The 14,293-nt window shown below is 32.6% G+C and overlaps 1 protein-coding gene across 3 annotated transcripts in view; it reads left to right on the top strand.

The window, feature by feature from the left end:
* The window catches only part of LOC108690064, a 39,978-nt gene that overhangs the window by 9,820 nt on the left and 15,865 nt on the right, over nt 1-14,293 (top strand). Inside the window, exon 1 of one of the 3 annotated variants that reach the window (XM_018197152.1) lies at nt 14,137-14,214. The exons of the other annotated variants lie outside the window; for them this stretch is intronic. The gene's annotated coding sequence lies outside the window, so the exon portion shown is untranslated. Of the gene's footprint in view, nt 1-14,136; nt 14,215-14,293 lie in introns of those variants that run through there. 3 annotated transcript variants of the gene reach the window in all.

Raw genomic sequence — 14,293 nt, 5'->3', positions numbered from 1 at the left:
ATTTATTTAATTATATATATAAATAAATACATTAATTCTGCACATGAAACTTATATTAATTATATTAATTATCACTTATATGGTTGCTAAATAAGAAATATTTCCTTTTTCTTTGAGTATAAATATTTATTAAACAATTAAAAATACATTTATTTGATACGAGAACATTAATTTGATTTATCATTTTTTTTTATTAAGTTAATATTTATTTATTATAAGTAAATTTTAGTCCGTAGTTGCTATTCAAATAAATACTTATTAAAAATTAGGACATTTTTTTTCAGTATGATAAATAATATTTGTAATTATATGCGGCGTTGTATCATGCACTCATAAAGATGACGACATCATGTCGAGCTTATTGCACCCATATCATCATGGTATGATCCGCGGAGCTCGAATCTCCATCGGTTGTCAGTCACGTTATCAAGAACCGAGTCACGCGAACGGCTCCCTTCTGAAGTGACGCCATCATAATGAGGAGGATATTGAACCTTGCATCGCAGATAGTCGTCCGTGACGCAGCAACTCTCTCTCTCTTTCTCTCTCTCTCTTGGGAGAAATAGGACTTTATGAAAACAGGATGACTGAAGATTGGAAATTTCCTTAACACGACTTGAGACCTATATAGCCTCGATAAATTAGAGATTCGTTTCTGTTCCTTCGTTTCCTGTTTCCTAGGAACATGCAAGTGACTTTGAACAAAACGAATGGAAAATAATTCTACTACTGGCGAGAAGAAGAGAGCGAATAACGGGGGTACTTATAACGTCCTCGAGATTTTCATCCTCTCCTGATTCATAGAAAGAAAGGAGAAAATCTCGTAAACCCTTTCCGAATCGCATTTTCGGCGAATGCGAGACTCCTCGTCCAAGTCTCGCACGCCCCGTTGCTTCCACGCCGTTGTGATTTACGTTCTTCTTCTTCTACTCGCCCTCGTATATAATTACGCCATTTTCTCGCGGGGGCGAATCGTATTTCTTCGTCTCTGGAGACGCGCCAAGGAGTAAAAGCGCGCGTCGCAGGGGTGCACCGTTGGAGCATGAGGAAGATGGAGTGAGGGGATCGTCCAGCAAAAGAGAAGATAGGGGACGTGGGGGGAGGGGGAGGGAGAGGGGAGGGAGAAGAAGGTAGAAACACGGCAGGCACATAAGCGAGGAGGAGGAAGGTTCGCAAAGAAAGGGTGATGACCCTTTGGGCGTACCCCGAAACCCTACATCCTGATATCGGCGAGATGTTCTCCCCGTACACACACAAATGCGCACAGACCGTCCCTTTCTCCATATATCACGATTCCTCTCCTTCCTCGACCTCGTATTTGGTTCTCTTCTTCCTTTTGTTGCTTCGTTCAGCCTAGATCTCCGCCTGCTCCTTCATCTCTCCTATTCTTTTATCTCTTTCGCGAGTGGTAGGTAGTTCAAGCGCGTGGGCAGACGGGTAAAGAAGAAAAAAAAAAGAGAATATATTCTCTCGCGAGGATTCGAACGGCGTGCTCTGGAACGCAGAACATTCTAGACCTTCGAGATACCCCCTTCGGGATTTTCTTTTCTCAGCGAGAACACATCGCGAACGTGATGAGATGAAAGCAGAGGTATCTACACCAGTTTCTCTTGTAATATTTATCGATCGAAGGGCTAACGTAGTATATATGCATCCATACTGCACTAACTGTCCAGTGTAAGGACTAATTCGTATGCAAACGTTGATTGAATTTAGTGTACGCAACCTGAATTTGCAGGACTAACTATTATACGCGAGTGTTCATATATGCCATGATAAAATATCGAGAGATTCGAATTATAGATATTTGATTGAAATATTTGAGAGACATGAATTATTTCAAAATTAATGTATGACATTTTAGCTTTGCGACAACAGATTTTTAAATTTATTCTTTCACATAGCGGGCTTTAACAAATTCTCAATTTTTGATGTTATTACAGACACATATATCTATCAAATTGAATTAAAATTTCGTTAAGAAAGATTCCATTTCAAATTAAATGGGGAATAGTAATCGTTATCTATTAACAATTCATATTTTAATAATCAAACAATTAATTGTCATAATAATTAATATTCATGTCTGCATTTTATCAATTGCAAAGGCAGCTTTGTGTCGCTTTTCTCGCGTTGCAAACCGTTAAACGTTCACCATGTGCGAACTCCTCTGACTGATCCCGTTTAAAGTGTCAGATAAATACGTGCCAACGTGGGAGGTCCTGCAATATCGATGTTTATGTATTCTTTTATTAGCACGTTTTCCAACGTTTCATCCTACGTCGTCTGCTTGTGTGTGCGTAAAACTGTGCATTGTGCCAAAACACCGTGAGAGATGTATAACAAAATTCCAAAAAAATCATCTCAAGCAGGAACAAGAGATATAATATAATGACATTTATAAAAGTTAAAACTTTATATCTTGAAAAGTATTAGCACAAGTACAAATAAAAGGAAAATGTCCTAAAATAATAAGCACAATATTTCTCTGAAGAATTATTATGCAACTATCTTTCATTACTCGTACATATTTACATAATCTTGAAACTCAGAACCCTTTTCTTCTCAAATAATATTTCTCTTTTAAATATCGCTTGAATATTTCACGTGCGCCAACATATTCTGTATCTCGAAGATATTTTCGCTTCGCGAAAGCGGAGATTTTTTTCTCCTTCAGTTTGGTATTTCTCTCAACGCGTTCTTTTCCCCGATATACATTCTCTTTCATTCTTCTCTTTTTCTCTCTCTCCTTGATGTCCGGTCGACGCATTGGGAAAGACGATGCGTCGACGTCGACGACGACGTGGCCAGCAGCGCTCCGCCGTTTAAATATAAACCCAAGCGCAGAAGTGGCCGGCTTCCAGTTGAGGCGTCACGACGCTCGTCGCAAGAGAAAAAGCTCTCGCTGGTCCCGGGATAAGTGCAAAGAGTACTCGATTCGTTTGCGTCAAATGCGTGCGGCTTTTCCAGACTCGGGTCGGTATCATTTGGCATCATGAAGATACCTCGCAACGAATCTTACCGGTGAATGCAAATCAAGAGAATATTAACTCAAGAGAATATTAATCGAGTCACGGATCTATATACAATGATCTGCAATGTATTAATTTTCTCGAAACACATGGACTTCAGGATTTAAAATAGAACAATGCCGTCCTAGATTATTTTAAGGAATTTCTAAATCAGGCAACACGAGCAAGACTTTGCAACGTCAACGATAACACAGAATAAACCAGGCTGTGGAGATATCGTGAAACTTTTACCCTAATGCTCTGATTTCAGAATTTAAAATAGAACAACGTTCTAAATTATCTGAAGAAACTGTTGGTTATCGAATTTGGAAACGTAAGCAAGATTCTAGTGTTCGATATTAAAATCAACGGTCTGTGATCGTTTTATCTTGAATTTAAAAATTTATAAAGTAACAAAAATTTGCCTTGTGGAATTTAGGAAGACGTAAGCATTATATCATTTATAACGGCAATGAGATGGCTTTGAGCATCATTGAACAAAAGAATCTACCGCTGAATACACTGATAGTAATATTGATAGAATAAAACCCGGCAACTGGAATTTAGGAAGACGTAAGCATTATATCATTTATAACGGCAATGAGATGGCTTTGAGCATCATTGAACAAAAGAATCTACCGCTGAATACACTGATAGTAATATTGATAGAATAAAACCCGGCAACTGGTCCTTTCAAATCAGTCGGATTCTTGCGAATATTCGATTGGCACGGTATCTGAGACGATTAATCATCGTCATTATCCGAGCATTGCATTCGAGAGAAAGACGACGCTGCTGACGAGAGCACCAATGCTGCCGTAGACACCAGAATGTCGTACCCTTGATCCCGGTACGTCGCCTTGACGAACGGTTTACTGCCTATTCAGACGTGAATGGAAGATTTATTAACTCACATCGTATCGCGAATAATCGAATGTGCAATTTATACACAGACTTTACAAGGTGTTACCAGCACGACGTGTAAAAAGGATTTAAAGGGAACTAACCAAGAAGAACGTCTACCATTTAAATTCAATCCTTCAATTTTTTACCTGCGATAATTTAGCGATCATCGTATTCTCGCTGGCGACATGTCTTCCAAAGTCAGACAACAAATTCGCATAACGATCTTCTTCAATGATGGCACCGTGGTGATTTACATCTGAATCGATGACGGTATAAGACCAAAGGGATTAACAGTGATGGTTGGTGTATCATGAGGAACTTCTAAAAATATTAAGGGATCAAGGACGCGAAAGAGAAAAAGAAGAAGGAACTTGGTTGGCAGGATTCAAAGGATAGAAAGAAAGAAAGGAGGAGTTAGCGATGGAAAGGCGAGGGCCTCTCTTTGAGCCGCCACTTAGAAAACGTTAGTTGAATCACTTAACCGGTCATTGCACTACGGCTGGGGCTGGCCGCTTCGACGTGACGATAAAGGAACCGATCGGGCGTGCACAGGATTGACCAACCACGAAGCGACTACTTGGTCGCGAATAAAAAACGCGGTAGCGATCTAGCGCGACAATCAGGTCGAGAGAAAGTGAGCTCTATCGCGTGTAAGAGCATGCCTAAAGGATATACTTTCTGTGGATCTTTATGCGAGGACAAAGACCGAAATCGAGAGATTCTAGTTCTTTGCAATCGTAGATGTGCAGGGTATTGCGTTTCATTGTTATAAGTTGATTTAGAGAAAGTTCAAGCTTGGAATCATTTATCATGCTCTTAATAATATGATATTATTTACTAATGATATCTCTTTCTCTCTTTCTTTATAACTATATATTGTGTGCAATTATAGAGATATGCATTTAAATTGTTAGTATTCTCTTAATATTCTCTTGGATGTGTTAAGAAATGGTAGACTTTTGCGCCGAGTATGCGATAAATAAATCTCGTGGTCACACGTAATATCTTTGCAGATGTGAACATGCTATTATAACTATCTTTGCGTTTTTATCTTATTATATATATATATATATATATGTAGGAATATATTATATGTTGAATATGAAAAATAAGATATGCATGAAACGGGGGGATTAAATTAATGGGAATCAGTTGGAATGAAGCAACGAAAATATTTTAGACGACTAGGATTAATCACGGTGTCCTTAAGATAAATCGTATAGATTCAGGAGAATCGATGAGAGAAAGAGCTGATAAGAAAGAGAGAAAGAAACATGGGTCGTTTTCTTCCAGAAGCATTCGGATGCTGCTAGATTTAGCGAGCTATTTCGTTGGATGTGATCTGTACTTTCTATTCCAGCGAGTATTTTGCCTTTACCCGCACTCTCCTCTTGCTAATAGGCGATCAGCTGGTGAACGGTTCAAACGGTTGCAATTGAGGCCATCGTTGTGCACATCGCTTCTGTAACGACTCTGAAGAAACATCTTTACAACGCTTCTATCTCAATTAAATTCTTCGTTCTAACGAAATACGTCACTGTCAAGACACATTCGGATCATTGTGTGTCTCGTCTCTTTCCCTTTGAAGATAGATTGGATAAAAATAACGTACACGTCGAATTACCTCGACATTTCACTATACTTTTTTTTTTCTTTGATAGGATTTTGCCGGACGAACCAACATGACGTGCTTCTTACCGTCCAAGCGAGCCACACCTGTGCTCGTTCCGGCGACGGTGCATTATTCGCGCAATTTCCAAGCGCCGATTTTCAAGCGAGTAACGGTCGTTAACACAGTATCCGTGGTTTTTCTACCCCCGCCTCTGAAAATTACGTCCAAGCCGTGAGAGCGATGTAGAGAAGTGAAAAAGTTCCTTATTTCAATGTGTTTTATATTACTCAGAGAATTTCACTGTGAGAGTCATTTCCTGACGAATAATATTATCTGTGATTTACCATTATTCTCTTATTCTCATCTTTGAAAAACCATATCAAAATCGTTAAATCGACACACTCATAAGTTCCTAATTTCAAATATAACTTTTACATTTTTAAATAATGAATTAATCTTCTATATTTATGTCCGTTTTAAATAAATGCATCAAACTCATGAAATAAACGAAAGAAATCGACAAAATTCTTATAATCTCAAATATTATATTTTTAGAAGATTTTGACGGATTAATTAAGATTGTAACAGATTAATCAAATACTTGCATAGTAAAGAAAATTATTATTATAACATTAGAAAATAATTTAAGAAAGAATTCTTTTTGATACAATTTATACAAGAAATATAACTACAGTAAACTGCACTTCGCATTTTTTGCATTTTGCAACATGTTGCAGAAAACGTCAAGCTGTATTTTAAATATTTCGTATTGAATTCAATTACTGCGAACCTGAAATAAATGGAAATATGCTAATATGTTGAAAATAGTTCTCTGACACTATTACTTTCGTATGATATATTGAAGAACATTAAAGAAGACACATACATGTTTTTAGAATATATTTTATGTAATAATATACTTTAAAGAGAAATTTAAAGAGAAAAATGGTAAGCTATAATCGACCAGAAACGATTAGATTATATAAGATCATACAAAAGATAGGTATTTCCCGCACAAATCGCAAATTATATCAATATTGTTATATATTGTCTAATCTATTACATACATTGTTTTTACATATGCAACTCGAAAGAAAATAAATTTGATTATTATATTGTGATATTGAATTTTGTGACGAATAATATAAATGAATTATTAATATCGGAATCCAGCTGTAAATGATTGAATCAAAATGTCCGTTTAAAAACATATAAAAATAATTATAACTAATTTGTTATTTAAGATTTACGAATAAAATGTCAGTAAATTCTAAAATTGTTAGTAGTACATTTTCTGTACATCTTAATGTTTTCTTTGAGCAATTTTGAAATGCTTCAAAATTATGTATTATGGATTTTGAACATTTTTATGTGATAATAAAATTAATTATATATATGTATATAATATGTATATAATATACTTATTGGAACGATATTTACACACACACACACACACACACACAGAGATATATGCGACATAAATAACACTCACGTTAAAAAAATCGTTAAAAAGAATAACCTGCATAAATAATTATTGTGCCAACATAATTACATTTATAGCGAATATCGTTTTCTTATGTAGCAGGTGATTATACCGTATGTCAAAATTGCAATATGCGTTTGAATTAATAGAAATAAATATCACTCAGTGATATTATTTTTTAAAAAGAATAACCTGCATAAATAATTATTGTGCCAACATAATTACATTTATAGCGAATGTCGTTTTCTTATGTAGCAGGTGATTATACCGTACGCCAAAATTGCAATATGCGTTTGAATTAATAGAAGTAAATATCACTCAGTAATATTATTTTTTAAAAAACCTCAAGAAAATACTCATAAAATATAACATAAATAGTGTCTATAAATAGAATATTTAATTATAATTTCCAAAAAGACATATTTTTGTATCAAGTGTCTCTCTTTATTTTGAATTTTTTGCCTTTGATAAAGAAACAAAAATACTCTATGAAAATTTTGATAATTCCTGATGTAAAAAAGAGCATAATTATCAAGAATTAAAAATGCGATTTTTTTACATAAAGTAATTTATATTTGCCAAAAAGTTAACATTTGAGTAAAATCGCTATACCAGTATAAATATTCTAATCAAGAACGACCTTCGATTAGAAACGAGGAAATTAATATTTATTTCTTTTGTTTTCTTTACCGTACTCGATCGTGTGGCGCTTCAAGGTTGATGAGCTGGCAGTATAATGGAATGGCATTTATGTATCTCGTGACTCGTTGCAATTCCGAGTAGACAACTTTGAATACTCCACAACTTTGGCACAAATCCAGAAAATCTCAACGTCAGAAATCCTCACTTTGACACCCACGAGTATAATCTTTTTTTTTTTTATTTTAGATTCATGCTATAGGTAAATTAACAACATACAAGAAAGTGGATTTTGTAGCAACATAATTTTATTGGGTTGTCCGGAAAGTTCGTACCGACTAACCTATATAATTTAATAAATAATATACTAAAATTTAAACCTTCTGCGTTTTAATTTTCCTTAAAAATCGGCGTACTTTCCGGACAACCCAATATTTATTTATATATATATATATACAGTAATATATCTCTTTGGCAAATAATTGGACTATCACATGCAAAATTGAATGAATATTTATGAAAGTTAATTTTCCTTTTGCACATAATTACATATTGTTTAAGGATATATAATGTCTCACAATTTAAAGCATTATCAAAATATAAAGTATTTATAAATTATTCTATTATTATGTCTGAGTATTCCCATGTAAAATTTTAGCATAATTCTTTTATCTGTTTAAAGTTTATTGAATTTTTTGTTTACTTTGATTCTTATATACAATTGCAACTTATAGCACCTTTTTTATGAAGAAATAGCATTATTAAAATTAAATTACATATATATATATATATGCATTTTTGCACGAATATTTATTAGTTTATACATATACACTAATGAAACTGATAAATATTTGTGAAAATTCATTTAGATCTACTTACTCGTTTAAAAGTTATTTACATAAAATAAATAAATTTACATAAAAACTGCAGCAAATAAGATAATTGTACTGCATAAGTCATTAAGAGCTAAATAATTGTTTTGTTTTTTACATTTGAGAAGACTCCCTTAGTTGCGGACTTGGATCTTATCGCGAATAATTTGTAATGTGGACAATCGCTGAGAATGGCTCGAACTGAGCCGAAACGTCCGATTTCATCATATTTATTGTAAGGTCTTTGAAATACAATGTACAACGCTTTAATTTCTGCGTCTTAATTTTTGCTTTCAATCGCCTATCTATTAATATGTGTTTATTGTTTTTACATTTGATTTCAATGCGTATAATTTATTACAACATTTTTTTACTGATATTGATTTTTTTTAGCTGATTTTTAGTTTATATCAATTGATTTATGTAGCCATTCTTAATATTTAATGAAATGTTGAAAAGAGAATTAATATCACATTCAATTATTTTTTACATATCTTATAAGTGAAATGAACGTCCTCATCAATTGTTGTCGTATTCGTTGTTAGATTAAGTCAATGCTCTTCAATTTCCCAAAATAACAGAGCACGTCCTCGCTGCTACATTACACTGTTTGTCTATCAATGTCTTAGGATGAATCATATAGACAATAAGAATATACATACACATTTATATAAAGCAATTAATAAATGTGACTAATAAAAATTATTAATATAGGATAAGCTAAAAGTTACAGTAGAGTATAACATAAGTCGAGAAACTAATTTAAATGTTTTTATATAAAAATATTTATTATTTGATATTGTTTCTAAGTTATTGTAAATATTGTATTCTAATCACGCCGCTCATCATGAATGCCTTCTACATTGATTTTGTGGTAACAGAGGTTTCACAATTTTAGCGTATTAATCATCTCTCGACCACATCAAACAATTTCTGCCGCAAAAGATGCAATGCGCTAAATAGATTTTACGCACAATGACAACAGATACTACCTAGTTATCTGTTAGCGGTACATAATAGTGAAGTAAATTTCATTCGACAGTATAAAATAATAACCATTCTCTCTCTACACACATACCAGATCTCTCTTATTACCGCTCCATTTACAGTTTATCGGTAACCTTGCACGTGTTTCTTGCAATGTATTTCCTATCTGTGCCATGCGTTTTTTCTATAATATTAAAAAATTAAAATTTTCATTTGGTTCAGTGGATACGTGAAAATAGTATAAAACAATCAATGTTTGACTTTATTCTAATGGACTTAAATATTACAGTCATTTAATCTTAAAGCAGACATACATTTTCACATCGAATATATATAATTTTTGTTTCTAATATTTTATAGTGATTTTACTATGTATTTATTTTTTATAGATATAGTTACGATTATAATTATATTATAATTTAAAATCGATTTTATCTTAATGTAAAATTTATGTGATGTTGAATATTAAAATATGAAAAGTACAGATGTCAAAGTATAGATGTCAAAATGATTGAATATGAAATAAAAATTAAAATAATTATTTTCGATTTAAAATACTCTTTATTCTGACAAAAATTCGAAATTTTTAATTATCGAGATATATAAATATCGTTATAAATTGAAAAGCTGTGCGATGTGCATTATAAGTTATAACTCTTAATTATATTAATTATTACAAACATCAGAGAGTCAACATAAATTAAAAATAATAAATTCAGATCTTTAATATCTAATTTAATATATTATTAGAAAAACAGGAAAAGAATAAGGATAGAAATATATATTGATTGATCAGCGGAACTTTGTTATCATGTGAATATGATAGTCAGAGTTAAACGAGGCGTGACGGAACTCAGGCTATGCGCAAACGAACGACAATGATCTTGACCTCGCGATATATGTATACGAATAGCCATACTCGCAACCGAGGTCACCTCGTATATGCGTATGTCGTGATAAAGAGGAGAAAGTTACATGTCATCGTCGTTAAACGTGAAAATAAAATTATTGTATTAACAATTGTAGGATCGGAATCGCGTTCGATGTTTTATGTGACGTGTAAACGATAAATATATATGAATCGTATTTCCAATTTCGACGCAAATAGCTTGAGCGCAATGATGAACTGTTTTATTAGTTTTATACTACGAGGAATATATTAATTAAAAAGAATAATCATCTCATTTATGATTTGTATCGTCTACATTTTCAGATCGTTTTTTAAATTATTTTTCTTAACATCCTTTATCTCACAAAATAGGTACAATATTTGGTTTAGTTGAGTATTATTGTTATCACATCCAATGTTTTATTGCAAAAATTTTGATACTATAATTAATATCCTTTTAAATAATGGCCATCTTCTTAGTTTAATTTTCTCAACAATTAAGAAGAATTGCACAAAAAATTTAATTTGAGCAATTAAATACTCAAGATCAGAGTGAATCTACATCCGTTGAGAATTTTAAGCAAAAGTTTTTTACGATACCCTTTATTTCTTCTGTGGATATCTGTATGAATGATGTTCAAAGTCCACTAAGAAGGCCTAATTCGAAGCTTTTTGGTCCGCTGCGACGTTTCGTTCCGGTCCTATACTATTAGACTCATCAGTAAGGCAATGCAGTGTAGGACTTGCCTTAGACGCCTGAAATGAATTTAGATTGATGTTCTATTTAAAGGGAATTCGCTTGGTGCTCATGTGAGTCCCGTTGAACTTCTGATGGCGAATCGTCACATTTTTGTTTTCGAAAAAATTAAAAACTTTATTAACAACGTTCCAAGTGTGAGCATAGCGTATAGAAGTATCATTAAATAAAGTCATTAAAGTTTTGAAAGATCCACCACCTACATCATCGAATTCTAAGGTAGTCTATAGAATAGACTACAGAGACTGATGCCTCATACGTTGGCCAGACCGGTAAATGTCTAAATATGTGAATATCGAACACGGAAATCATATTAAGAAATACGACTCAGTCTTTCGTTGTCACGGAACATAGAATAGAGACATCCTATGATTTTAATTGAGATAACATTAAAATATTGGACAAAGAAAAAATCTTAAATAAAAGAATATTGTCAGAAATGATTTACATAAAGGAACAAAAACATATATGGTACAAATAAATTTACAAAATGACACTTTATCTCTTGACCCGCTATATGAAAATTTATTTAAAAACACATAGTGCTTTTCTAATTTCTTGAGCCTATTATTATTATTTTTATTAAATAAAATTTATATCTACAGATTATATTGACAAGAGATATTTGTATGATATTTTAATTTTTAATATTAAAATATATTTATTAACTTTATAAGTCTAATGCCAGATTTTTTTATATCCAGTGTGAAACTCTCTTTAAAAAATTGGTCAAATTTTTTGTACATAGAATATCTTGAAGAAATTGGTTTTTGTTTTTAATAGTTAATCGAACTTGTGTGTATTTTATGTTATTTTTCAATGTATTTAGCTTTAAAAAATATAATGCAAAATAATTTTCTTCAACAGTATTTACATTTCTTTATTTATATATTTCTATTTCTATTTCTATGTCTAAATCATGAACGACAGATCTACATATATACTACCTTTGCATTTACATAAAATTATTTTATGAAACAAAAGCTAATATAATTTGAGTCACGCGAATGAGGCTACACAAATTGCACCTGTGCAGCGTTTGCGAGTCACTGGAATTGTAAATGATGGTATCCATAGTTGTTTCGAAACTTTCGAGCACTGCGACCTTGAGTAGCAATACGATGAAATATTTTCAACACAGTTGTTTCTCGCTTAAACAAATACTTACGTGAAAATGATATTAACTACGTTTAATAGAGAAAGCAGAGCTTTGCAACTCTATTGTAAAATTCTTTAATATGATTGGTTTATACATTTAGATCTAAGGAACTAAGGATAAGGCCAATCATATTAAAGGATTTACAACAGTTGCAAAGCTGCTTTTTCTGCTGAATACCAGCAGCCAGTATAAGCAACATATCGATTCAAATATTATAGAGAGAGTAATTTCACATTATTAGAAAAGAAAAAGTATCCAATAAAAAACTATCCAATCAAAACTATTCAATAACTCTCTGAGAAAGTAACGAACATATCATAAGAAATTGAAATTAAATTTCACAACGAAATGATTTTAATACTGTGGAAATATCGATATAGATTTAACATTGTGTGATGTCTATATACAGGGTGTTTGGAATTTAAATATCAAAACGTTTTATAAGAGTACGATCAATAAATTAAAAAAAAAATTATAGAAATCAATGCCTTAAATGATTTTTTTGTAATTTTCTCCAAAACGAAATAAAAATCGAGTATATTCCTACAGGACTTTTTTTTCTTAGTTTATCGATCCCTTCCAAACCCTGTATAATTCTCATCATGTTGATATTAATACTATAACAAGAGTAGATAATCCTTAATGTTTATATCAATACCATCATAGTATGAATCTAAAATATGGTGTAAATTCTTACATTATTGATGTTAATATAACACACACTGAGAGAAAAAAATTTTAATAAATTTTAATAAATATTTGTTTGAATAGTGTTAATTGAATATTTATTAAATGTAAACATGTATTTGATATAAGAATCAATAATTTGATTGAACTACTATTCTTTATTTCGCAATTAGTACTATTCAAATAATTATTAAAAAATTAGTACATTTTTTCTCAGTACAGTGAGAATTATAGATAATAGATATCCTACATGACGTTAAATCCACACTGATTTCTTGAAAGTGAAATTAGTAATAAAAGATATGAATGAAAAATTAATATTTTTTACTATATGGAAAGAAAAATTTTTCTGAATTATTTAAAATCTTAGCTAAATACAGACCTGGAAATAATTTTGTAGGAATTTCAAGCATGACGATGCCGCAAAAAGTTTATACTAGCAATCAATTTGAGCGTCACATAATTATTTTGATGATCCAATAAAATTATTTTCAAATCTATAGATGTTTTAACAAAATCATCTTTTCCGTGTACAGATGTAGTTATATTAAATAGAAAATTCCGCAAAAAAATTCCGCGTTATTCTTGAAAGAGATTAGAAGATTAATAAAAATTTTGACATAAACCTCGCGCAAACTTGCTCAGACGGAAATGTATACGATTGAAAAGAAACGAACTCGCGCAGAGTAAGGCTCAAAAAAGCGGCGTAAAAGTCACTGGATTCTCCTTTACGAGATATCAGGTCGATAGATAATCTTATGGTGTGGCGTCGGCCAGTAGGTGGACATTCAATTTCGTAAATGGCCGCGGCGAAATCGCTACGGTCGTAAATTGTCGGGGTCTTATCGCGCGATTGCCAGTCGGCTAGCTCCTCCGTCTCGATATCCCATGAGCGAATCGAAAGGATGTCTCATGGGCTCGTCTGGAAACCGGAACCGGAAGCAGCCAGGCGTGAATAACGCGTCGCGGACGATCGCGTTCGTCGTGAACGATGCGGACGATGCGCATTATAGGGACGCCCCGTTACATAATCCGCGGCAGAGAATGACATTGGTGACAATCATTGAATTACCTGCGGCTGCGATCGTTCACGATTTTGTACGAGCGGAGTTTTCGTTCAGTTTCGCGATATTCGTCGTATTCGCATCACAAACGTTAAGCGGTGTCGCATGCGGAGTATACGATCAATAACGATATCAGTGATATTTATCGGTATTCTATTATAATTATTAAAAAATATTTTGCACAGAGTGATAATTAGTGTAATAATGATAATGAAGTACATAACATT

This window comes from Atta colombica, unplaced genomic scaffold (genome assembly GCF_001594045.1).
Source record: "Atta colombica isolate Treedump-2 unplaced genomic scaffold, Acol1.0 scaffold293, whole genome shotgun sequence".
NCBI classification, from domain to species: Eukaryota; Metazoa; Arthropoda; class Insecta; order Hymenoptera; family Formicidae; genus Atta; species Atta colombica.
This window is presented reverse-complemented; position numbering and strand designations above follow the sequence as displayed.